The sequence below is a fragment of the Artibeus jamaicensis genome, unplaced genomic scaffold, assembly GCF_021234435.1.
Source record: "Artibeus jamaicensis isolate MK-2021 breed Jamaican fruit bat unplaced genomic scaffold, CSHL_Jam_final contig_659, whole genome shotgun sequence".
NCBI lineage: Eukaryota > Metazoa > Chordata > Mammalia > Chiroptera > Phyllostomidae > Artibeus > Artibeus jamaicensis.
The window spans coordinates 596,083-623,223 of NW_026521916.1; the positions used below are offsets into that span (position 1 = coordinate 596,083).

A 27,141-nucleotide genomic window follows, 5' to 3' on the forward strand; every position below is an offset into this window, starting at 1 on the left:
AACTACAGGGGAGCTACAATGATCTTAAATTATATCAACATGAAAAAGGAAATGGAAACTATCAAAAAGGGCCAAGAGGAAATGAAGAATACAATTTTGGAGCTGAAGAACACAGTGGAAGGTATCAAAAGCATGATTGATGAGGAAGAAGATCGGATTATTCAGTTGGAGGACAAAGTAGAAAACATCTCACAGACAGAGCAGGAAAAAGAGGCTCAGAAAGAATGAAGAGGGATTAAGAGAAATGCAAGACAATATGAAACATAATAATATCCAAATAATAGGAATACCAGAAGGACAAGAAGAAGAACAATGGATAGAAAATGTATTTGAAAGAGTAATGAGAGAAAATTTCCCTAATTGGATGAGAGAAAAAATCACACAAATCCAGAAAAAACAGAGTCCCAATCAAGAGGAACCCAAAGAGGCCCACTTCAAGACACATCACACTTAAAATGGCAAAATTCCAAGACAAAAAGAGAATCTTAAAGGCAGCAAAGGAGAAAAAGGAAGTAACATACAAGGGAGCCTCAAAAAGGCTAGCAGCTTATTTCTCAATGGAAACACTTCAAGCAAGAAGAGAATGGCAAGAAATATTCCAAGTAATGAGAACCAGAGGCCTACAACCAAGGCTACTTTACCCAGCAAGGCTCTCAGTCAAGATAGAAGGCCAAATAAAGAGCTTCCAAGACAAAAGAAGTCTAAAAGAATATGCTTCCACCAAAGCAGCCCTACGAGAAATACTAAAAGAACTGCATTAAGGAAAGGAAGAAAAAAAGAGAGACAAAGAGAAACACAGGTATAAAAATGGCAATGAATAAGTACTTATCAATAATAACCTTAAACGTAAATGGATTAAATGCTCCAATCAAAAGACACAGAATAGCTGAATGGACAAGAAAGCATGACCCACACGTATGCTGCCTACAAGAGACCCACCTCAGGACAAAAGACCAGCACAGACTAAAAGTGAAAGGCTGGAAACAAATTTGCCAAGCAAATGGACAAGAAAAAAAGCTGGGGTAGCAATTCTCATATCAGACAAAACAGACTTCAAAAAGAGAGCTATAAAGAGAGACCCAGAAAGTCACTTAATAATACTCAAGGGAAGAATCCACCAAGAAGACAGAAACATTGTAAATATATATGCACCCAACATAGGAGCACCAAAATATATAAAGAAAATCTCAGAGGATTTCAAGAAAGATATTGACAGCAACACAATTATAGTAGGGGATTTTAACACCCCACTATCAAAAATGGACAGATCTTCCAAACAAAATATCAACAAAGATATTGTGGCATTAAACAACACCCTAGATGAAATGGACTTAACTGATAAATAAATAAATAAATAAATAAATAAATAAATAAATAAATAAATATATGTGTGTGTGTGTGTATTTAGCTTCTTTGGGATGAAGGGCTATATATATATACAGCTAAATACACATTCTTTTCAAATGCACATGGAACATTCTCAAACATAGACCACATGATAGGACACAAAACAAGCCTCAACAAATTCAAGAATATTGAAATCATACCAAGCATTTTCTTTGACCACAAGGGACTGTGTCTTTTTCCAACCCCAAAGGAAAAAACCCCAAACACCAAAAATCATGGAGACTGAATGGTATGCTATTAAACAACCAATGGGTGAAAATGAAATTAAAAAAGAAATCAAAATGTTTCTGTAACAAATGAAAACAAACTCACAACAACCCAAAACTTATGGGAAAAAGCAAAGGCAGTCCTGAGAGGGAAGTCTATAGCAATACAGGCCTATGTAAAGAAGATAGAAACATCTCAAACAAACAACCTAACCCTACGCCTGCAAGAACTCGAGGAACAACAACAAAGACAGCCCAGAGCAAGCAGAAGGAAGGAAATAACCAAGATCAGAGCAGAACTAAATGACATAGAGACTAAAAGCACAATTCTACGGATCAATGAATCCAGGAGTTGATTCTTTGAAAAGATATAAAAAATAGACCAGCCTTTAAGCAGGCTTATCAAGAAGGGTAGAGAGAGAACCCAAATAAACATAATCAGAAATGAAGGGGAGAGATTACAGAAGTAGAAAAGATTGTAAGACATTACTATAACGAAATGTATGCCAAGAAATTTGAAAACCTAGGTGAAATGGACAAATTTCTAGAAAAATATAATCTTCCAAAACTCAATGAAGAAGAAGCAGAAAGCCTGAACAGACCAATAACAGCAAACAAAATGGAAACAATAATCAAAAAAATTCCCATCACACAAAAGTGCTGGACCAGATGGTTTCACAGGAGAATTCTACAAAGCATTTAAGGAAGAGCTAACCCCTATTCTCCACAGACTATTCAAAAAAAAAATCCAGAATGATGAAAAACTCCCAAACTCTTTTTATGAAGCCAGCATCATCCTAATTCCAAAACCAGATACAGATACAACAAAGAAAGAAAACTTCAGGCCAATATCACTGATGAACATAGACACTAAAATCCTCAACAAAATATTGGCAAATCGCATCCAACAATATATGCAAAAGATTATTTACCATGACCAAGTGGGATTCATCCCAGGGGTGCAAGGATGGTTTAATATCCGCAAATTAATAAATGTAATACATCACATAAACAAAAGCAAAGATAAAAACCACATGATCATATCAATAGATGAGGAAAAACTTTTGATAAGGTACAGCACCCATTTATGATAAAAACACTCAGCAAAGTGGGACTAGAGGGAGCATTCCTCAATATAATAAAGGCCACATACAAGAGACCTACAGCCAACACCATACTCAATGGGCAAATGCTAAAATCTTTTCCATTAAGATCAGGGACTAGACAAGGATGTCCACTTTCATCACTTCTATTTAATATAGTAATGGAAGTTTTAGCCACAGCTATGAGACAAGAAAAGGAAGTAAAAGGCATCCAAATTGGAAAAGCGGAAACAAAACTGTCACTGTTTGCAGATGACATGATAGTGTACATGGAAAACCCTATAGACTCTACCAAAAAACTGCTCAAACTAATTAATGAATTTGGCAAAACAGCGGGCTACAAAGTCAGTATCCAGAAATCAAAGGCATTTTTGTATACCAACAATAAAACAGCAGAAGCAGAAATCAAGGAAAAAATCTCATTTGATATAGCAAAAAGAAAAATAAAGTATCTGGGAATAAACCTATCCAAGGAGGTAAAAGATCTGTATGCAGAAAACTACACAACACGGAAGAAAGAAATCAAGGAAGACACAAACAAATGGAAACATATACCGTTTTCATGGATTGGAAGAATTAACATCATCAAAATGTCCATACTACCCAAAGCAATATACACATTCAATGCAATACCTATTAAAATACCAATGTTATATTTCACAGACATAGAACAAACACTTCAAAAATTTATATGGAACCATAAATGACCCAGAATGGCAGCTGCTCTTTTCAGAAAGAAGAACAAAGTAGGAGGGATCCAATACCTGACATCAAATTGTATTACAAGGCCACTATAATTAAAACAGCATGGTACTGGCATAAAAACAGGCACATAGACCAATGGAAAAGACAGAGAGCCCAGAAATCAACCCAACTCTCTACAGTCAATTAATATTCGACAAAGGGTACAGTAACATAAAATGGAGTAAAAATAGCCTCTTCAACAAATGGTGTTGGGAGAACTGGACAGCTACGTGCAAAAAAATGAAACTTGAACACCAACTTACACCATACACCAAAATAAATTCAAGATGGTAAAAAAGACTTAAATATAAGCTGTGAAACCATTAAAATCCTAGAGGAGAACATTGGCAAGAAAATCTTAGTTATTTCACGCAGCAACTTTTTTACTGATATGTCCCCCAGAGCAAGGGACATAAAGGAAAGAATAAACAAATGGAATCTCATCAAAATAAAAAGCTTATGCATGGCTAAAGAAAATAGTATTAAAAAGAGAACCAACTGTATGGGAAAACATAATTGCGAATGATACCTCAGACAAGTTTTTATCTCCAAAATATACAAAGAACTTACACGACCCCGCTCTAAGAAGACAAATAACCCGATTAAAAAATGGGCAGAGGACTTGAACAGACACTTCTCCAAGGAGGACAGACAGAGGATCCAGAGACACATGAAAAGATGCTCAGAATTGCTTGCTATCAGAGATATGCAAATTAAAACCACAATGAGATACCACTTTACACCAGTCAGAATGGCTATCATAAACATAGCAACAAACAATAAATGTTGAAGAGGTTGTGGGGAAAAGGGGTCCTTACTTCACTGTTGGTGGGAATGCAGACTGGTACAACCATAATGGAAAACAGTATGGAATTTTCTCAGAAAACTAAAAATGGACCTGCCTTTTGACCCAGCAATGCCATTGCTGGGACTATATCCTAAGAACCCTAAAACACCAATCCAGAAGAACCTATGCAGCCCAATAATGTTCATAGCAGCACAATTTACAATAGCCAAGAGTTGGAAGCAACCTAGGTGCCCGTTAGTAAATGAATGGATCAAAAAATTATGGTACATATACACAATGGAATTCTATGCAGCAGAGAGAAAGAAAGAGTTCCTACTCTTTGCAACAGCATGGATGGAACTGGAAAGCATTATGCTGAGTGAAATAAGCCAGGCTGTGAAAGACAAATACCATATGATCTCACCTTTAACAGGAAGCTAAACAACAAAACAAACAAGCAAGAAAATAAAAACAACGACACTGAAATAAAGATCAGGGGGATAGGGACTGGAGGGGAGAGGGGAGGGAATTTCAGGGGAAAAAGGGGAAGGATTTACAGGAACTAGTATAAAGGACACATGGACAACAACTAAGGGGGGTGGAAATGGGAGGGAGGTGGGGGAATCGGGAGGGTGGGCTGGGATGGGAGTAAAAGACAGAATACTGTAGTTGAAAAATAATTAAATACAATACAAAAAAACAAAGCTCAAGGCACAGTTAGTGATTTCAAACTATATACAAAGGTATCATCATTAAAAGTATGTTACTGGCATAAAAATAGACACATTGACTAGTGGAATAAAATTGAGAGCCCAGAAATAAACCTGCACATATAGAGACAACTATTATTTGACAAGAAAAATAAGAATACTCAATGAGAAAAGGATAGTCTCTTCAGTATGGTGTTGGTAAAACTGAATAATCACATGCAAATAAAGTTGGACCTATCTTAACCACTCACAAAAATTAAGTCAACATGGATTAAAGACTTAAATGTAAGACTTGAATCTGTAAAACCCCTAGATGAAAATATAAGGAAAAACACCCCTTCACATTGGTCTTGGCAACATTTTTTTAATATGACCCTAAAAGGACAAACAACAAAGGCAAAAAATAGGTAAATTGAACTATATAAAACTAAACAGCTTCTGCAGAATGAAGGGAATAATCAAGAAAATGAAAAAGCAACTTATAAAATTGGAGACTATTTTCAAACCCTATGCCTGATAAAGATTAAATTAAAAAAATATATACAAGGAACTCACACAATTCCGTACCAAAGCACAAATAATCTGATTTGAAAATAGGCAGAGAAACTGAATTGACATTTTTCTAAAGAACACACAGAAATGGGCAACAGGTACATGAATATGTGCTCAATATCACTAATCATCAGGGAAATGCAAATCAAAGCCACAAAGATGTGGACAAAAGGGAACCCTCATGTACTGCTTGTGGGAATGAAGATTGGTACAGCCACTATAGAAAACAGTATGGAGGGTTCTCAAAAAATTAAAAATAGAACTACCCTATGATCCAGTGATTTCACCTTTGAGTAAAAGGAAATAAACAGGATCTGATGCAATAACTGCTCTCCCATGTTTATTATAGCATTATTCACAACAGCCAATATATGGACCTAATCTCTTTGTCAGTGGATGAATGGATGAAGAAGATTTGGATATATATGTATGTAGCTATAAATATTATTTTATATATGATCATATAGATGAACATTAATCAATCACAAGGAAGAAGGAAATCCTCTCAAATGTGACAACATAAATGGACCTTGAGGGCATTATGCTTAGTGAAATAATGTCACTAATATGTGACTTATTTCTAGAATCTAAAAAAACAAACTCATAGAAACAGAGTGAAATGGTGGTTACAAGGGACTGGGTGGGGTAGAGGGTGAAGAATGGGAAGATGTTGAACAAAGATTCCAAAAAGCTTAGAATATGAATAAGTTCTGGGTATGTACAGCATGGTCATTACACTTAATAATACAGTATTATATACTTGATAGTTTGTAAGAGAGTAATCTTAAATGTTTTTACCACAAAAAGGAACTGATAATTAAAAGGCTATGATGGTAATTACATTGATACACACAAACACACACACACACATATGAATGAATTCAACAGGTTGTACACTTTAATATTACATAATGTGATATGTCACTCATAATCAATATAGCTGGGACAAAAACCTTTTAAGTGTAGATACAAGAAAAACAGTGAACATCAAAATCTTTAAAAATTATCATTAATATATTGTAAAAATTTATCTGTTCTGCTGATGATTTATAAAGGGCTATGCAATAGCTTTGAAATACTGAATAAGTCACTAGCATATGATGTATAAACTTTAGTGCTTTTCATCTTCCCTAGGTACCTCAGGCAGAGCCCTATACCCATACATAAAAGTACTTATATTTAGGCTGATATTTCTGCTAATAGTGTTTACCTTTATAGTTCCTTTCAGTAGTGTAGATAGTAAATGTGATTAGCAGGTGTGTCTAAGCACAGCCAGAGGTATGCCTTGAATAACAAAAACATATATAAAAATAGTTAATGGGTGTAAAATCTATTTGTAGTTATAATGCCTGGGTCCTTCTATGTGTAGTGTATTTTCAGAGGCAGATTTAAAAAGTATAATAGATATATTATCACTCAGAAAATTTTTACCTTACCGTGCTCCATCCATTGGCTTTCCCATTGACTTTGGCTTGATTGAAAGTCTTCCATTGACGAATTCAGTATTGTAGAAGTGATAACATTCCAGTTCCAAGCACAAATTTAAGAGGTGTTGTGGTTTGCATTTTTCTCTCAAGCTCCTACCATCTACCATGTTCTAAGTAATCCTTGATCACTTTCTGTGAGTTCTGGAATGAAAAGTTACTTGAAACACACCTGATCCCAAACATCAGCCTGGAGCCAAGTCCAGCCAACTTAGCCAAATGTATCTGAACCAGAACTGATCTATAGACCTGAGAATGAAAAAAAAAATGTTTGTTATTTTAAATCACTGAGATTTTAGGGTTATTTGCTCCATTATTACAGCAAAACCTGAGTAATCCACCTCCCAAAAGATAGCAGTATCTTTTCTAATATAGTTTTATTTAAAAAATCAGAGGATTCACTTCAGTTGTTAATTTTTTCTTAAACTTACTTTCATGTATGACCAATAAAATATTAGTGAGTCTTTGGGCTGGAAACCTTGTGTTTGCCTCTCCAAATTCACTCTCCATTTTTTCCTATCTTGCTCTGTGCCTTAAGAGGTGTAGGTAAGGTTTGGCCAATGGGGCGCACTGACAGGAGAGCAGAAAGAGAAGTAGAAGAGTGTAGGGTTGGGAATATTTAATTTCTGGACTTTCTTTCTGCTGTGTCACTGAGAACTGCCTGGCCTTTTTTCTCTGCTCTTAAGGAATAGCTAACTTCCTTTTTCCATATGAAGCTTAGGGTGGCTAAACCCTGTACAGGACTATTCCCTGTGGTCTCCAGATACACTGCCCACACCTTCATAAATAATGCTATTAAACTTTGTTCAAATTTTTCAGTTTGAGTATGCCATGTATCTCCTGTTATGAACCTGACTAATGTAAATTCCTTAGTTACATATTATAAGAAATATTTATGAAGTACTGGAGTTCAATTTAATCTGGTATTTTGACGGGCTAACTTTATATCAAAAGAAAATGTAAACATACAAATGTGAAGAACATGCATGGCTCCCAGCCTGATTTTGTGACCCCCACACCAGGCTCTTAGATCTGTGAGACCTTTCTTAGGCCAGTGTTTTTTTTGTAAGGTACCTTGATATTATTTCCAGCTCCAAAACTGTTTGCTACTTAAAAACTCTGAAACGTTTTTTTCCTTCATTTTTCTCCATATACTAATTTCATTTTTAATTTTCTTCTCAGGCTTCAGTAAATGAGAAGTGAAAGTGAAAATAGAGTGGGGAACATAAAAGAATAATTTTTCTCTTAATGCTCTAAATTTTCATTGTAACAAGCCTCATTTTCAGTAATAAGTAATCAATCATTCTTCAAAGCTGTTGAGTAGAGAACTTAGCCAATGTATATTTATCCTTTTAATATTCAATTTTTTCCCTTAAGGACCAGCATATCAAAACCAGGACTAGAATATCTACAACCAGGTTTATTCTGAGAACTTAATACAACATATGGAAAAGGATCTAATGCAGTGAAGTGATGAACCTGTGCTGGAACTCAATAAGCTCCCACTGACATTGATCTTCTTTCCAATTGTATACTTGAAACTACTGCGTTTCAATTCAAAAGAACCTATACACCCCAATGTTCATAGCAGCACAATTCACAATAGTCAAGTGCTGGAAGCAACCTAAGTAAATGAGTGGATAGAAAAAGTGTGGTATGTTTACACAATGCAATACTACTCAGCAAAAAGAAAGAAAGAACTCCTCCTACCCTTCCCAACAGCATGCATGGAACTAGAGAGCATTATGCTAAGTGAAATAAACCAGGTGGTGAAAGAGAAATACCATATGATCTCCCATGTAAATGAAACCTAATCAACAAAACAAACAAACAAGGAAAATACAACCAGAGACATTGAAATAAAGAACAAACTGACAGTAACCAGACAGGAGAGGGGAGAAGGATAATAGGAGATAATAGAGGAAGGAACATCAAGGAACATATATAAAGGACACATGGACAAAGCCAAAGGGGTTAGGTTTGAGAGTGGGAGGCAGGGATGGGTGTGGTGGGGGGCATGGTGGGGTGAAAATGGAGATAACTATACTTGAACAATAATAAGAAAACTATTACATTTTAAGATTTATTCAAATCATTCTGCAACTGCTTTTTTGAAAGCTGTTGGACTAATTTGGTGGACTTATTTTTTCTTTTTTTAAATTTTTTTATTGATTATGCTATTACAGTTGTTCTGTTCCCCCCCTTCATTCCCCTCCACCCTACCCCCCATCCCCACCATTACCCCTCCTTTAGTTTATGACCATGTGTCTCAAGTTCTTTAGATTCTATATTTCCCATGCTATTCTTGCCCCCCCATCTATTTTCTATCTACTGTCTATGCTACTTATTTTCTGTACCTTCTCCCCCTTCTCCTCCTCCCACTCCCCTGTTGCTAACCCTCCTTGAGATCTTCATTTCTATGTTTCCACTCCTGATCTAGCTGTCCTTTTAGTTTGCTTTCGTTTTAGGTGTGATTGTTAATAACTGTGAGTTTGTTGTCCTTTCACTGTTCATGTTTCTTTAACTTCTTTTTCTTAGATAAGTCCCTTTACCATTTCATATAATAAGGGCTTGGTGATGATGAACTCCTTGAATTTGATCTTATCTGAGAAGCACTCTATCTGTCCTTCCATTCTAAGTGAAAGTTTTGCTGGATAGAGCAATCTTGGTTGTAGGTCTTTGGATTTCATGACTTGGAATACCTCTTTCCAGCCCCTTCTTGCCTGTAAGGTCTCTTTTGAGAAATCCGCTGACAGTCTGATGGGGACTCCTTTGTAGGTGACTGTCCCCTTAGCTCTTGCTGCTTCTAGGATTCTCTCCTTCATTTTAATTTTGGCTAATGTAATTATGATGTGCCTTGGTGTGTTCCTTCTTGGGTCCAACTTCTTTGGTACTCTCTGAGCTTCCTGGTGTTAGAGTCGAGGAGGAAATAAGTTGTTTGTGCTAAGCTGTTTGCTCACTTAAGCCTGAGTAGAAACCGCACCCACCCCCAGGCAGGTGTTCCAGAGAGTTAGGAATTGGTCAAAACGTATAGAGGGCTTCCATATGTCAGGAGTTGTTGTTAAGTGCTTCACACCTGAGCTCGTTTAGCCTATCGCTAACTGCCACCTTTGCTTCTGGAAACCCGCTTGCTTGCCCGCTTCTATAAAAACCCTAGCCTGTAAGCATTAGGCACGACTCTCATTTGCAGGCATTTTGGCACCGTGTCTCCAGACACCCCGAGAGTTCGCCCCTGTGCAGGTAAAACTTTGAAACTTTGGCCAATAAAACATCTTTGACTGCCTGACCGTCTCCGACCCTTCTTGCTTGTGAGAGCGGAATGTAACACTGGATTTCCTGGAAGTCTATTTCCTTTGCCAGATTGGGGAAATTCTCCTTTATTATTTGTTCAAATAAGTTTTCCACTGGTGGCTGTGCCTTTCCCCCTTCTGGTACCCCTATAATTCGGATGTTGGAGCATTTAAAGATGTCCTGGAGGTTCCTAAGACTCTCCTCATTTCTTTGAATTCTTGCTTCTTGACTCTTTTCTGTTTGGCCATTATTTGCTTTCTTCTGGTCCACTCCATTGATTTGAGTCCCAGTTTCCTTTTCACTGCTATTGGTTTCCTGTGCAATTCCATTCATTTCAATTAGTTTCGCCTTCATATATTTGTCTATTTTGTGGCTATAATCAACCAGTTCCGTGAGGATCCTGATGACCAGTGTTTTAAACTGTGCATCTGAGAGTTTTGCTATTTCTTCATCACTTAGATTTATAGGCTCTGGGGCTTTGAGGTCTTCTTGAGCCATTTTTGGTCTGTTCATGCACTTTAAGTGTGAGGAGCGGCACCTTGGACTCCCAGGTTGCTGGGTTGTGATGCTGTATGTGGAGGTGGGGTCAGAGCAGGGAAATGGGGGCGCCCTCCCTGCCACTGGCCTCGGGACGCGCTGGGTCCCGGTCCAATCGCCCACTCCCTCACTTGTCTATCCGAGCACAAATGCGCGACCACAGCCCTGCTCCCTCTCGGTAGCTCGCTCGGTCGCTCGCTCGGTAGCTCGCTCGGTCGCTCGCTCGGTAGCTCGCTCGGTCGCTCGCTCGGTAGCTCGCTCGGTCGCTCGCTCGGTAGCTCGCTCGGTCGCTCGCTCGGTAGCTCGCTTGGTCGCTCGCTCGGTAGCTCGCTAGGTCCAACCCTGCGCCTGGATTCCGCGCGCCTGAGTCCATCTGACCGAGTTTTCCTCTGCTGCCCGGCTCGGCCAGCTTCTGGTTTCGCCCCTTACCAGTCAGGCTGAAGAATTTGTTGTTAACAGACTTCCGAAAAGTTCAGTTTTCTGTGTTCTGGCTGTGTTTTCTTTTGCTAATATTTAGTTGTCTCTAAACTTGGTTGTGTGAGAAGGCACGGCATGTCCACCTATGCCTCCATCTTAGGACTTATTTTTTCCTACTTAAAAAATTTTTAACTGTGGTACAATACACATAACAATATTTACCATCTTAACTACTTGTAAGTGCATGGTTTAATATTGTAAATTATATTAATATTTTTGTGAAAATAGTCTCCAGAACTTTCTAATCCTGCAAGACTGAAATAGTGTACCTATTAAACAGCAACTCCTCATCTTCACCATATTTCATTTCTGGCAATCACCATTTGACTTTCTTTTTTAATAAACTTATGTAAGCATAATCATGCAGTGTTTGTGCTTTTGTGACTGGCTTATTTTACTTAGCATACTGTCCTTAAAGTTTATGTATGTTGTAGCATGAATTAGAATTTCTTTGGGTGGACTTGCTTTTAAAAATAAAATTTCTGAGATGTACTTGCCAACATTTCTTGATTTTGTTTAAAATCATATTTCTTCATGAGTTGAAAGATAATGATGACGCTCTGACACTGCATATTATTATTGTGAAACTGTAAAAAATGAACTATGTGCCTAGAAAACACCCTCTAGTCACTAATGTGCTCCTCATGAATAAATATTCCAAGTTTTTTTGGTATATGCACACATGGGAATATTTATTCTCCTGAATCAGCCAGTGTTTTCTTGTGCAAATTGTTTTTTGGTCAGCACTCTTGTTTAGAATCACATTAAAAAGTTTAATAAATAAAATAGAATCCTGTAAAAATCATACTTCAAACATACTTCAAAAATCATACTTCAAACTTACAAATCCTACTTCAAAATCATACTTCAAATATTTTATCTATTGATTCTGAAGATTCCTGAGCAACTCTAATTTAATATGTTCATTGAAAGAAGGTGAAGAGATTAGTCAAAGAATGTATGTGGAGGGCAAATGGACATGGACAATGGTAAGGAGACTGATTATGGAAATGGGGGGTAGACTGGGTGGAAAGAGGGTGAACAGGGAAAAAGTTGGACAGCTGTGAGAGCATAAAAAATTAAATATTGAAAAAATAAAACACTAATTTTCCACATGCATACCTCCTGTTACTTGATGCCTTTTTGGCCTCCACTTCAAGTTTTGCTTTCTGCATTCTTTCTCTTTGGAGACCACAGTCTCCTAGACCTCCCAGAATTCTTCTGAATGTGGTGATTTGGGTCTCTTCCAAGACCTTCACTGGATGCTGATGCACAGCTAATTTCTCTAGAGCTGGCTCCTTGAAAACATTCAGAAGGTAGTCTTCGGTGGTTAGTAGAAAATAATCTCTCAGATTCAATCCAGTGTAAGTACTGTATTTACCCTTTGTAGCTGTTGTAACTATTTCTTCCCTCTGCTTCATGAAAAAAATGAAAGTAGGGTCTTTCAGTCAAATGGAGGCATAGGTAAATATGCATAACTACAGAAAAAAATACAACTAGACCTCAAAACAAATAATACCCAGAATTATCAGAAAATCGAGTGGAAATCAAAGGAATTAAGGAAGCCAGATTCATCCATATGAGTAGGATGGGCAAAGATGCAGAGATGAGCAGAGAGGCATAGAGACATGCTGTGGTGCAGAAAGGCACTGGAACACATGGTACCATATTCATGTGTGGTGCATAAAAATTGAGAGCAATATCACAGGAGTAAGGTTTCCCACCTCTAAGCCAGACCACACAGCCCAGGGTTTGAGCACCAGGAAGATAAATCTCTATGACTTCGGGCTCTAAAAACCAGTGGTGGTTGGGGCAACAGAAGAAAAAGCTAATTTTCAGGAGACTCTGCTTAGAGGGCTCACATGGACTTAGAATTTATGTACAACCACACCCTCTGGGATTCATTACCAGGGCAACAGCTGGAAGGGCACTAGTTGAGTACAGGAAGTAAGTGAACTGATTGGAAAAAGGGTGAGTGCCAGGCAAATCTCCAGAAGCCAGGAAGTGGCATTGTTCTCTCTATGAGTCCTCTTCCCAGAGCTACAAAGTGCTGAAGTGAGTTGCCCTGTCCTAGTGATTACCTAAGTTTCCACCCCACACAATTTACAGGAGCCTTTTCTACAACAGGTCACACTAGTAAGACAGGGAGTCCAAGCAGCTCTACCTAATAATTCAAAAAATAAACATAAGGAGGCTGACAAATCAAAGAGACAAAGAAATATGGCCCAAATGAAAGAACAGACCAAAACCCCACAAAAATAACTAAATGAAAGGCAGATGACCAATGTACCAGATGCAAAGTTCAAAACACTGGTTATAAGGATGCCCAAAGATCTCTGTAAGTGTGGCAATAGCATAAAAAAGACCCATGAAGAAATGAAGTGTACACTAAGTGAAATAAAGAAAAATCTACAGGAAACCAATATTAGAGGGGATAAAGCTCAGGGGGAATTCAGATTGATGACTTGGAACATAAGGAAGAAATAAACATTCACTTAGAACAGCAAGAAGAAACAAGAATTCAAAAAATAAGGATAGTATAAGGAACTTTTGGGACTTCTCCTAATGCACCAACACCCAAATTATAGGGATTCCAGAAGGAGAAGAGGAAGAGCAAGAAACTGAAAACTTACTTGAAAAAAATAATGAAGGAAAACTTCCCTAATTTGGATTAGGGAAGTCCAGGAAATGCAGAATCCCAAACAAATTGGACCCAAAGATGGCCACACCAAGATACATCATAATCAAAATACTGAAGATTTAAGATAAAGAGATACACTTAGAGCAGCAAGAGCAAAGGACAGTGTTACCTACTAAGAAGTTCCCATAAGACTGTCAGCTGATTTCTCAAAAGAAACCTTTCAGGCTAGAAGGGCCTGGCAAGAAGTATTCAAAGTGATGAAAAGCAAGGACCTATCACCTAGATTACTCTTTCTAGCAAAGATATAATTTAGAATGGAAGGGCAGATCTTCCTAGTTTTACTTCCCAGACGAAGTAAAACTAAAGGAGTTCACCATCACAAAGCCATTATTACATGAAATGTTAAAGGGATTTTTTTTAAGAAAAAGAAGATAAAAACTGTGAACATTAAATGCCAACATTCACAACTCTCAGCAACTGAATCTTAATAAAAAAACAACTAAGTAAACAACCAGAACAGGAACAAAATTATAGATACAGAGATCATTATCAGCTATAGGGGGGTGAGAATGGAGGAAAAGGTAAGGGATTAGGAAGCATAATTGGTAGGTATAAAATAGGGGGGTGTTAAAAATTGCGAAAGACATGGAGGAGCCAAAGAACTTACATGTATGTCCCATGGAGATGACTTAAGAAGGGGTGCTGTCAGAGTGACACAAAAGCACAATGAGATACCACTTTACACTGGGCAGAATGGCCATCATAAACAAAGCAACAAACAATAAGTGTTGGAGAGGTTGTGGAGAAGAGGGGACCCTAATCCATTGTTGGTGGGATTGCAGACTAGTACAACCATTGTGCAAAACAGTATGGAATTTTCTAAGAAAACTAAAAATGGACCTGCCTTTTGACCCAGCAATTCCATTGCTGGGATTATATCCTAAGAACCCTAAAACACCAATCCAAAAGAACCTATGCAGCCCAATGTTCATAACAGCACAATTTACAATAGCCAAGTGCTGGAAGTAACCTAGGTGCCTGTCAGTAAATGAATGTATCAAAAAATTATGGTACATATACACAATGGAATTCTATGCAGCAGGAGGAAAGAAGGAGTTCCTACTCTTTGCAAAAGTATGAATGGAACTGGAAAGCATTATGCTGAGTGAAATAAGCCTGGCAGTGAATGACAAATACCATATGATCTCACCTTTAACAGGAAGCTAAACAACAAAACAAACAAGCAAGAAAATAAAAACAAAGACACTGAAATAGAGAACAGGGGGACAGCGACCAGAGGGGAGAGGGGAGGGAATTTTATGGGAAAAAGGGGAAGGATTTACAGGAACTAGTATAAAGAACACATGGACAACAACTAAGGGGGGTGGAAATGGGAGGGAGGAGGGGTACACAGGGGGATGGGCTGGGCTGGGAATAAAAAATAGAAAACTACTTGAACAATAGTTAAATAAATTTAAAAAAACACTGTATCAATTTGTACTTTATAAATTACCAAATGTAAAATTTATTTTCTTATAGGCGATTATTCTTTATTTGTGTTAGCTAGCAATTACCCAATCACATAATGATTTCTAAAAATAAATAAAATAAAACAAAATTAAAAGGGAGCTGGAAGGAATGGAGGTTAGGGCAGAAAGGGGCAAAGGTGGAAAATTGGAAAAACTTTAATAGCATAATTAATAAAATATATTTCTTAAAAAAGAAATGAGAGTGGCATATGCTGGAGAGTGATGATCCAGCCATGGAGAATTCCTAAATGGGGTCTACATCTTCCCAGCCTTGTATATTGAGATATAATTGACATATGACATTTTTTAGTTTAAGGTGTTCAACACAAAGAATTGAAATAAGTATATGTTGTGAAATGATTACCACAGTGAATTTAACTAACATTCAATACCTCACATACTTACATTTTTTTCAGCTTGGGATGAAAACTTTCCAGATCTGCTCTTTTAGTAACTTTCAAATATGCAATATAGCATTGTTAACTATAATCACCATGCTGTTCAGTAGAACTTAATTATTGTAATATAATTTGAAGTTTCTATCTTTGGACCACCTTCACCAATTCCCATTCATCCTTGTGGCTCTAAATTATGTCTATTCCCTGTATCTATTAGTTTGTTTTTAGGTTCTACATATAAGTAAAATAATACAGTATTTGTTTTATATGTCTGACATGGTAATGCTTTTAAGGTGCCTCCATGTTGTTGCAAATGGCAGGATTTTCTCCTTTTAATGGCTTAATAGTATTCATATATATATATATATTTTTTCACATGTCCCTTATCAATTCATCTGTTAATGGACATTTAGGTTGTTTCCATATCTTGGCTATTGTGAATCATGTTGCACTAACACTGGGATGCATATATCCCATTTCTTAATTTTATTTATTTATGTTATTTTATTTTTAAAAGTATATTTTATTAATTATGCTGTTACAATTGTCCCATTTTCCCTGCTTTATTCCCCTCCACCTTGCACTCCCCCTCAGCATTCACCCCCACCTTATTTCATGCCTATGGGTCATACATATAAATTCTTCAGCTTCTATATTTCCTATACTATTCTTAACCTCCCCTTGTCTATTTTCTACCTACCATTTATGCTACTTACTCCCTGTACCTTTTTCCCTATTCTCCTGCCACCCCCCCCCCACAGGTAACCCTACATGCGATCTCCATTTCTATGGTTCTGTTCCTGTTGTAGTTGTTTGCTTAGCTTGTTTTTGTTTTTTTTAGGTTTGGTTGTTGATAGTTCTGTTTGATATCATTTTACTGTTCACAGATTTGATCTTCTTTTCCTTATATAAGTCCCTTTAACATTTCATATTATAAGGGCTTAGTGATGATGAACTCCTTTAATTTGACATTGTCTGGGAAATGCTTTGTCTGCCCTCCCATTCTAAATTATAACTTTGCTGGATAGAGTAATCTTGGATGTAGGTCCGTGCCTTTCATGACTCTACTTCTTCCCAGATCCTTCTTGCTCGTAAGGTTTCTTTTGAAAAATCAGCTGATGGTCTTCTGTAGACACCTTTGTAGGTAACATTTTCATTTTCTCTTGCTGTTTTTAAGATTCTCTTTATCTATGTGCTTGGGTACCTAATAATGATGTGTCTTGGTGTGTTCGCCTTTGGGTCCAACTTTTTTGGGACTCTCTGGGCTTCCTGCACTTCCTAGAAGTCTATTTCTCTTGTCAGATTAGGGAAGCTCTCCTTCATTATTTTTCCAAATATGTTTTCAATTTCTTGCTTCTCCTCTTCTCCTTCTGTTACCCATATGATTCAAATGTTGGAATATTTAAAGTTGTACTGGAGGTTACTAAGCCTCACTTCATATTTTTGAATTCTTGTTTCTTAATTCTGTTCTGGTTGAATGTTTCTTTTTTATTATTACTTTTATTTAGTTATTTTTCAAGTACAGTTTTTTTGTCTATTTCTCCCATCCCAGCCTCCCCCGCACCTTGCTCCCCACCTCCCTCCCATTTCCACCCCCCTTAGTTCTCGCCCCTGTGTCCTTCCTATTTGTTCCTCCAAATCCCTCCCCCTTTTTCCCCTTAACTTCCCTTCCTTCTCCCCTCTGGTCACTATCCCCTTGTTCTCTATTTCAGTGTCTTTGTTTTTTTTTTTTTCTGCTTGCTTGTTTGTTTTGTTGTTTAGCTTCCTGTTAAAGGTGAGATCATATGGTATTTGTCTTTCAATGCCTGGCCTATTTCACTCAGCATAATGCTTTCCAGTTCCACCCATGTTGTTGCAAAAGGTAGTAGCTCCTTCTTTCTCTCTGCTGCATAGAATTCCATTGTGTATATGAACCACAATTTTTTGATCCATTCATTTACTGATGGGCACCTAGGTTACTTCCAACTCTTGGCTATTGTAAATTGTGCTGCTATGAACATTGGGCTTCATAGGTTCTTTGATATTGATGTTTTAGGATTCTTAGAATATAATCCCAGCAGTGGAATTGCTGGGTCAAAAGGCAGGTCGATTTTTATTTTTCTGAGAAAATTCCATACCGTTTTCCATAATGGTTGTACCAGTCTGCACTCCCACCAACAGTGAAGTAAGGACCCCTTTTCCCCACACCCTCTCCAACATTTGTTGTTTGTTGCTTTGTTTAAGATAGCCATTCTGACTGGTGTAAAGTGGTATCTCATTGTGGTTTTAATTTGCATCTCTCTGATAGCTTACAATATTGAGCATCTCTTCATGTGTCTCTGGATGTTCTGTATGTCCTCCTTGGAGAAGGGTTTGTTCAGGTCCTTTTCCCATTTTTTAATTGGATTGGGTGTTTTCTTAGAGTGGAGTCATGTAAGTTCTTTGTGTATTTTGGAGATTAAACCTTTGTCTGAGGTATCATTGGCAAATACGTTTTCCCATACAGTTGGTTGTCTTGCTAATTTAATACTGTTTTCGTCAGCCACACAGAAACTTTTTATTTTGATGAGGTCCCATTTGTTTATTCTTTCCTTTATATTCCTTGCTCTAGGGGACATATCAGCAAAAAAGTGGCTGCATGAAATATCTGAGATTTTCTTGCCAATGTTCTCATCTTGGACTTTAATGGTGTCACAGCTTATATTTAAGTCTTTTATCCATCTTGAATTTATTTTGGTGTATGGTGTAAGTTGGTGCTCAAGTTTAATTTTTTGCACATAGCTGTCCAGTTCTCCCAACACCATTTGTTGAAGAGGCTATCTTTACACCATTTTATGTTACTGCCCCCTTTGTCAAATATTAATTGACTTTAGAGAGTTGGGTAGATTTCTGGGGTCTGTGTTCTGTTCCAATGGTCTATGTGCCTGTTTTTATGCCAGTACCAGACTGTTTTGATTACAGTGGCCTTGTAATACAGTTTGATATCAGGTGTTGTGATCCCTCCTACTTTGTTCTTCTTTCTCAAAAGTGCAGCTGCCATTCTGGGTCATTTATGGTTCCATGTAAATTTTTCAAGTGTTTGTTCTATGTCTGTGAAATATGCCATTGGTATTTTAATAGGTATTGCATTGAATGTGTATATTGCTTTGGGTAGTATGGACATTTTGATGATGTTAATTCTTCCAATCCATGAAAATGGTGTATGTTTCCATTTGTTTGTGTCTTCCTTGATTTCTTTCTTCAGGGCTGTGTAGTTTTCTGCACACAGGTTTTTTACCTCCTTAGTTAGGTTTATTCCCAGATAATTTATTTTTCTTTTTGCTATATCGAATGGGATTTTTTTCCTTGATTTCTGCTTCTACTGATTCATTGTTGGTATACAAAAATGCCTTTGATTTCTGGATATTGACTTTGTAACCAGCTGTTTTGCCAGATTCATTAATTAGTTCCAGCAGTTTTTTTGGTAGAGTCTATAGGATTTTCCTTGTACACTGGAAAATGTCATCTGCAAACAGTGACAGTTTTGTTTCCTTCTTTCCTATTTGGATGCCTTTTATTTCCTTTTCTTGCCTAATCGCTGTGGCAAAACTTCCAAAACTTTATTGAATAGAAGTGGTGAAAGTGAACATCCTTGTCTTGTTCCTGATCTTAGTGGAAAAACTTTTAGTTTTTGTCCATTGAGTATGATATTGGCTGTAGGTCTCTCATATATGGCCTTTATTATATTGAGGAATGCTCCCTGTATTCCCATTTTGCTGAGTGTTTTTATCATAAATGGGTGTTGTACCTTATCAAAAGCTTTTTCCACCTCTATTGATACGATCATGTGGTTTTTGTCTTTGCTTTTGTTTATGTGATGTATTATATTTACTGATTTGTGAATGTTGAACCATCCTTGCATCCCTGGGATGAATCCCATTTGGTTATGGTGTATGATCTTTTGGAAATATTGTTGGTTGCGGTTTGCCAATATTTTGTTGAGGATTTTAGCATCTATGTTCATCAGTGATATTGGCCTGAAGATTTCTCTTTGTTGTATCTCTATCTGGTTTTGTAATTAGGATGATGCTGTTTCATAAAAAGAATTTGGGAGTATTCCATCCTTCTGGATTTTTTGGAATAGTCTGTGAAGAATAGGGGTTAGCTCTTCCTTAAATGCTGTGTAGAATTCTCCTGTGAAACCATCTGGTCCAGGGCTTTTGTGTGATGGGAGTTTTTTTATTACTGCTTCAATTTCTTTTGCTGTTATTGGTGTGTTTAGATTTTCTGTTTCTTTTCAATTAAGTTTTGGAAGATTATATTTTTCTAGAAATGTGTCCATTTCCCCTACATTTTCAAATTTCTTGGAATACAGTTCTTCATAGTAATTTCTTACAATCCCTTCTATTTCTGTGGTATCAGTTGTAATCTCTCCTCTTTCATTTCTCATTGTGTTTATTTGAGTCCTCTCTCCTTTTCTTGATGAGCCTACTTAAAGGCTTGTCTATTTTGTTTATCTTCTCAGAGAATCAACTCCTGGATTCATTGATCTTTAGGATTGTGCTTTTAATCTCTATGTCATTTAGTTCTGCTCTAATCTTGGTTATTTCCTTCCTTCTGCTTGCTCTGGGCTGTCTTTGTTGTTGTTCTTCGAGTTCTTGCAAGCATAGGGTTAGGTTGTTTGAAATGTTTCTATCTTCTTTAGGTAGTCCTGTATTGCTATAAACTTCCCTCTCAGGACTGCCTTTGCTGTGTCCCCTATGTTTTGTGTTGTTGTGAGTTCATTTTCATTTGTTTCCAGAAACTTTTAAATTTCCTTTTTAGTTTCATTTTCACCCATTGGTTGTTTAATAGCATACCATTCAATCTCCATGATTTTGGGTGCTTCGGGTTTTTTCTTTTGGGGTTGCTTTCCAATTTCAGTCCCTTGTGGTCAGAGAAAATGCTTGGTATGATTTTAATTTTCTTGAATTTGTTGAGGCTCATTTTGTGTCCTATCATGTGGTCTATCTTTGAAAATCTTCCATGTGCATTTGAAAAGAATGTGTATTTAGCTTCTTTGGGATGAAGGGCTCTATATATATCAGTTAAGTCCATTTCATCTAGGGTGTTGTTTAATGCCGCAATATCATTGTTGATATTTTGTTTGGAAGATCTGTCCATTTTTGATAGTGGGATGTTAAAATTCCCTACTATAATTGTGTTGTTCTCAATATCTTTCTTGTAGTCCTCTAAGATTTTCTTGATATATTTTGGTGCTCCTATGTTTGGTGCATATATATTTATGATGTTAATGTCTTCTTGGTGGATTCTTCCCTTAAGTATTATGAAGTTACCTTCTGGGTCTCGTTTTACGCCCTCTTTTTGAAGTCTATTTTGTCTGATATGATAATTGCTACCCCAGGTTTTCTTTTCTTGTCCGTTTGCTTGGTAAATTTGTTTCCAGCCTTTCACTTTTAATCTGTGGTAGTCTTTTATCCTGAGGTGGGTATCTTGTAGGCAGCAGATGTGAGGGTCATGCTTTCTTATCCATTGAGCTATTCTGTGTCTTTTGATTGGAGCATTTAATCCACTTGTGTTTAAGTTTATTATTGATAGGTATTTATTCATTGCCATTTTTGTACCTGTGTTCCTCTCTTTCTCTCACTTTTCCTTCCTTCCCTTAAAGCAGTCCTTTTAGTATTTCTTGTAGAGCTGGTTTGGTGGAGGCATATTTGTTTAGACTTCTTTTGTCTTGGAAGCTCTATATTTGGCCTTGTGTCTTGATTGAGAGCCTTCCTGGGGAAAGTAGCCTTGGGTGTAGGCCTCTGGTTCTCATTACTTGGAATATTTCTTGCCATTCTCTTCTTGCTTGGAGTGTTTCCATTGAGAAGTCAGTAGCTAACCTTATTGGGGCTCCCTTGTATGTTATTTCTTTTTTCTCCCTTGCTGCCTTTAAGATTCTCTCTTTTTCTTGGAATTTTCCCATTTTGATGGTGATGTGTTTTTAAGTGGGCCTCCTTGGGTTCCTCCTGATTGGGACTCTCTGTGATTCCTGGATTTGTGTGACTTTTTCTCTCATCAAATTAGGAAAATTTTCTCCAATTACTCTTTCAAATATATTTTCTATCCCTTGTTCTTCTTCTTCTCCTTCTGGTACCCCTATTATTCGGATATTATTACGTTTCATATTGTCTTGTATTTCTCTTAATTCCTCATCACTGTTCTGACTTTCTTTTCATTTTCTTGCTCTTTCTGTGACATGCTTTCTTCTTTGTCCTCCAGCTTGCTAATTCTATCCTCTGCCTCATGTATCCTACTTTTGAAACTTTCTACTATGTTCTTCAGTTGATAAATTGTATTCTTCATTTCTTCTTGTTTCTTGCTGATATTTTCTATTTCCTTTTTCATGTTGATATAGTTAGCGGTGAGATCATTGTAGCTCCCCTGTAGTTTCTGATAGCTGATTGTGAGCTCTTTGAACTTCGTGATAACCAGTGCTTTGAATTCACTATCTGATAGTTGATTAGCCTCTATTTGATGTAACATTATTTCTGAAATTTCTGCTTTTTCTTTCATTTGGGTATTGTTTCTTTATCTTCCCATGGTTTGTGAGACTTTTCTTGTTAGCCTCAGCTTCTAAAATTTATCTATTCTGACTCCCTGGGTTTATGTTGTGAACCTCTGTGGTATAATACTTGTGAGTTTCAGTGATGCAGACTCCTTCATGTATCTTGATGTTCTCTGTTTCCACCTACTCCTTTTATCGTGTATGTGTAATCAGTTGTAGGATGAGACAAAATGGTTTATGACAGCAGAAGAGTTTTTTATGATATTTACAGTCACAGCCGGTTGAGAGGTGATAGGCAATCTGTAGGCTATATATAGTGTTACCCATATTCTTCAGCCCCACTTGCCACTTTCATGAGAGGCTGGATAAAAGATAAGCCTCTTGTTGGGGAGGGAAAGCTTGTTAGTTGGAACTGGAAAGCAGTGAGGTTTCAGACGGTCAGATTTTGAGGTAAGGTGAGTGCAAGGAACAGTAAATAGGTGTAGTGTATGAGCAAATAGAGTTAATCACTACAGTGATAGAATTCAGGGACTTGTACAATGGGATAAGATCCGTGAGATGTTTTGTGAAGTATTTACTGTTGTATAGATCATCTATTATTTACACTAATATTAGAGGAGCCCTCATATAACAAACTCTATGTGATCTGTCTGAGTAGGGGGTATAAAGCTTCAGGTCGTGTGCTAACCGAAAATAAGTGGAGTTTAGAGGATTAGCAAAGCACTGTGGCGGAAAGGACAAGGGGAGCCTGTCTAATAATACAATATACTACTCAAGGCTGAGAAGACTATACAGAAAGAGAAGGAATACAGAGATATTATTAAAATATAAAAGAATTGAGAATAATGAAAAAAGTGCAACACCTCGTGGCTTCTCTGCTATAGGAGGGTGAAATTTGTCTCTCTATCTCTACTGTTGAGATGCCCCCTCTTTGGGTCCCATTCTGGTCCTTTCACAGTTCCTAGATGTTTGTGTCTCTTGTGGGTAAAAAGAAACGAAGCAACAAACAAACAATCAAACAAAAAAAGCAGGAGAAGGAAGGCGAAAGTGATGAGTTTAAGAGTAAAGGAAGAAGGACTAATACAGGGAAAAAGAAAGGAGAGGAACAAAGTATAGAAAGATAAAGCAGTTATAAAATTAAAAATATATAGGATTACTAAACAAACGCACAAAAAAGTTACTTAAAAAGGGGGAAACCCAATAAACAAACAAATAACAAAAACAATAACATCAACAACAGAGAAACCCTTTCCTTGTTGGTTTCAAACTGTCCAGACTGGTTTTTCTGGGTGCAGCAGGATCTCTCTGTGTGCTGGGATGCGGGCGCAAGTATGTGCACCAGCCAGGCTACTAGATCGGGGTGTGGGCGCCCGCACACTCGCCAAGCTGCTTGGAAGCCAGGGGTTCTGGTAGTGTCCTTCCCAGTCCTGTGGTGGGACTCAACCACTTCTGCACTTGTGCACACTGGCCAGTTGAGACCGGCAGGGCACTTCCCAGTCCTGTGTGGGGGATTCAGAGGCTTCTGTGCCTGTGTGCACCCGCCAAGCTGTCTGGGATCCGAGAAATCAGCAGGGTGCCTCCCAGCCCTGTGGTGGTGGCCCTGAAGTCCCGTGCCACCCCGCGTCAGCCAGGCAGTCCAGGACCACGAAACTGGCAGGGCACTTCCTGGTCTTGTGGCTGCGACCCCAAAGTCTCAGCGCCTGCGCGTGCCCGCAGGGCAATCTGGGGCTTGCAAAACCGTCAGGGTGCCTCCAGGTCTTGTGGCTGTGACCCCAGATGCCTCCGCTTTCCCCCTCACTCGCTGCAAGGCCGTGTGGGAAGCAAGCCAAGCTGCCCTGGTAGAACACCTCAGTCCACTTTTTTAAAAAAAGCCCAAAACTCTCCAGACAGCCTGCCTCTCAGTCCAGCCCAGATCCCAGCTAGACCCATGCGGCTAATGTGTCTCTCAGGTCTCCCAGGCTTGCAACCACAGAGTTTGCAGTTGAACCAGGCCCTGTGTCTTTGTAACCCTCCCTGATAATGCAAGCAGGCAAGCAGATAGGTCTCTGCCCAGTGTTGTCCAGTTTTGCTTATACGGGGAGTGGGGGAGCTGCTGGCCAGCGCTCGTGGCCACTGGGGCCGCTGGGTGCCCAGGCTCGTGTGGCACACACCTCTGGTGTTGGTCTCAGATGGATGGCTCTGGTCCCTGGCGGTAGAGGCAGCACCGGGGCCACCTGGCCGGGGCCGCTGGCCCCTGCTGCTGCTTTGTCTTTACTAGAGTCCCCAAGACCCCACTGACCTTCCACTTTCTAGTGTTTCAGCATCCGTCACAATCTCTGTTCTTTTAATTTCAGAAATGCTGGATAACCGATGGATTAGTGCGCTGCTTCTATATAGATCTGCCAGGATTTTCACCCACCAGTACGGGAGCTAGAATCTATTCCGTCCTACTCCGTCACCATCTTCCCAGCTTCCTATATGTATTCTAGTGTTTTTTTTTTTCAGTGTTATATAAATGTCAATTATTTTGAGTTGTTTGGTAATAGCTGTTAATGTTGAAAGTGTTGATACTATATTCTGATAGGTTTTTTATACTTATTTTATCAAATATGAAAGGTGAAGTGATGAAATCTCTGCTTCTAATTGTGTGTTTGTCTATTTTTCCTTGGAACCCTGTTTTTGCTTTATGTATTTTGAATCCTTTTTATTAGTTTCATAACCTTTTAGGTTTGTTATGGTTTCTTAGTGAATAACATTTTACCATTATAAAGTAACCCAGTTTATGCCTGGTAACAGCTTTTACTCAAAAATCTACTTTTTTTTTGTAATATAAGAATTGCAGTTTCCTTTTGATTCGTGTTAGTATGTTATCCTTTTTCCTCTGTATTTTTGGGCAATTTTCCATTGATCTTTTACATTTTTACACTGCTCGTTTCAGCTTTTGTTCTGTACATTTTTTTAAAAAGATAATCATGTAAGAGTCTTGGAAAATAGAAATAGGGTCTCCAGTTTGGGAAGAAGGCAGAATGTTTTTCCTGACCAGAATAATAAAGAAATTTTAATTTAGAACAATTAGTTAAATTTGATTATTGATATGGTTGGACTTCATGGAACCATTTTGCTATGTATTTTTCTATTTGTCTCATCGGTTCTTTGTTCTTTTTTTATTTTTTCTGCCATTTTTTAGACTGAATTTTTTGAAGGGATTAAACATTCTTTGTCCTTACCATAGGAAATTTTTTTATTGCTTTTAGAGAGAGGGGAAGAGAGAGGGAGGAGAAAAGAGGGGAGAGGGGAGAGGGGAGAAAGGGAGGGGAAGGGAGGAAAGAGAGGGAGAAACACAGATGTAAGATAGAAATACTGATTGGTTGCCTTTTGCATGTGACCCCTGACCGGGGATGAACCTACAACCTACATATGTGCCCTGACTGGGAATTGAACCCAAACCTTTCAGTGTATGGGATGACACTGTAATCAACTGAGACACATTGGTCAAGGAGTTTTGTTGAATTTTTAATGGCTGAAAGAAAAAAAAATATCTAAAACTGCAGTCCCTGGAAGAACCATTTATTCTTATTGGTCTTGTACCGTCCTTTGAACTTGACCTTGGCCACCTCTGGGCCTTGTGTGTCACAGCAGGATCTATGAATATGTCCTTGTTGATGACAGTTTTGTCCAAGAGGATAATCCACAAAGTATCTTGTGGGCATGAGGTGATTGTAGTTATAAACTTTCTCAAAAGACTTGGTTTTTGACCTCTTGGCAATTTTCTTGCTCATGGAAGCTTCACTTTGCTGGGATAGTGATATATTCTAGCCAACAGAGCATGTTTGTAGGAGCAGTCTGAGGTGCCATCATCACTGTTTTTCATGATGAAAACATTGTATCTGAAAGAGTGTCTTGCCAAGACTAGCACCATTTTCCCAGGCTTCATAAACTTGACCATTTCTATAGCAGCCACTTGGGCATAGAGCAGAAAGAAAAGAACCACACTTCTACTCTAACATGAGTATTTTTAAAATTTCATTTCATCTCCCTTTTATTTTTGAATCCTTAGTTACACTTCTTTTTTGTGTAATTTTATTGGTTGCTTTAAGTCTTGATTAGTGTTAGTATGTTATTCTTTAGAGCAGACACCTTTAAACTATCACATGTGTAAGTATGTAATGGTTACTGTTACAAACCACTAAAACCTGGTGGCTTAAAGCAAAAAATTTTTCTTCCTTCCTTCCTCCCTTCCTTCCTTCCTTCCTTCCTTCCTTCCTTCCTTCCTTCCTTCCTTCCTTCCTTCCTTCCTTCCTTCCCTCCCTCCCTCCCTCCTTCCTTCCCTTCTTCCTTCCTTCTTAAATTAATTTAATTGTTCAAGTACAGTTTTCTGTCCTTTACTCCTATCCCAGCCAATCCACCAAGCCCTTCCTCTGCCCTCCCATTTCCATCCACCTCGGGTTTTTGTCCATGTGTCTTTTATACTTGTTCCTGTAAACCCTTCCCCTGAAATCCCCTCCCCTCTCCTCTCTGGACACTGTCAGCCTGTTCTCTATTTCAGTGTCTTTGGTTATATTTTGCTTGCTTCTTTGTTTTGTAGTTTAGATTCCTGTTAAAGGTGAGATCATGTGGCATTTGTCTTTTACCACCTGGATCATTTTGCTCAGCATAATGCTCTCCAGTTCCATCCATGCTCTTGCAAAGCAAAGAGTAGGAGCTCCTTCTTTCTTTCTGCTTTGTAGAATTCCATTGTGTAAGCGTACCACAGTTTTTGATCCATTCATTTACTGATGGGCACCTAGG

The 27,141-nt window shown here is 38.0% G+C and overlaps 1 protein-coding gene and 1 pseudogene across 1 annotated transcript in view; one reads left to right on the forward strand and one right to left on the reverse strand.

Annotated features, from left to right (window-relative positions):
* CCDC7 (coiled-coil domain containing 7) overlaps window positions 1-27,141 on the forward strand; it is a 362,459-nt gene that overhangs the window by 43,324 nt on the left and 291,994 nt on the right. The window contains exon 4 of the mRNA XM_053670977.1: window positions 24,708-24,841. The gene's annotated coding sequence lies outside the window, so the exon portion shown is untranslated. The remainder of the gene's footprint in view (window positions 1-24,707; window positions 24,842-27,141) is intronic.
* LOC119055799 (60S ribosomal protein L27-like) lies at window positions 25,893-26,299 on the reverse strand (annotated as a pseudogene).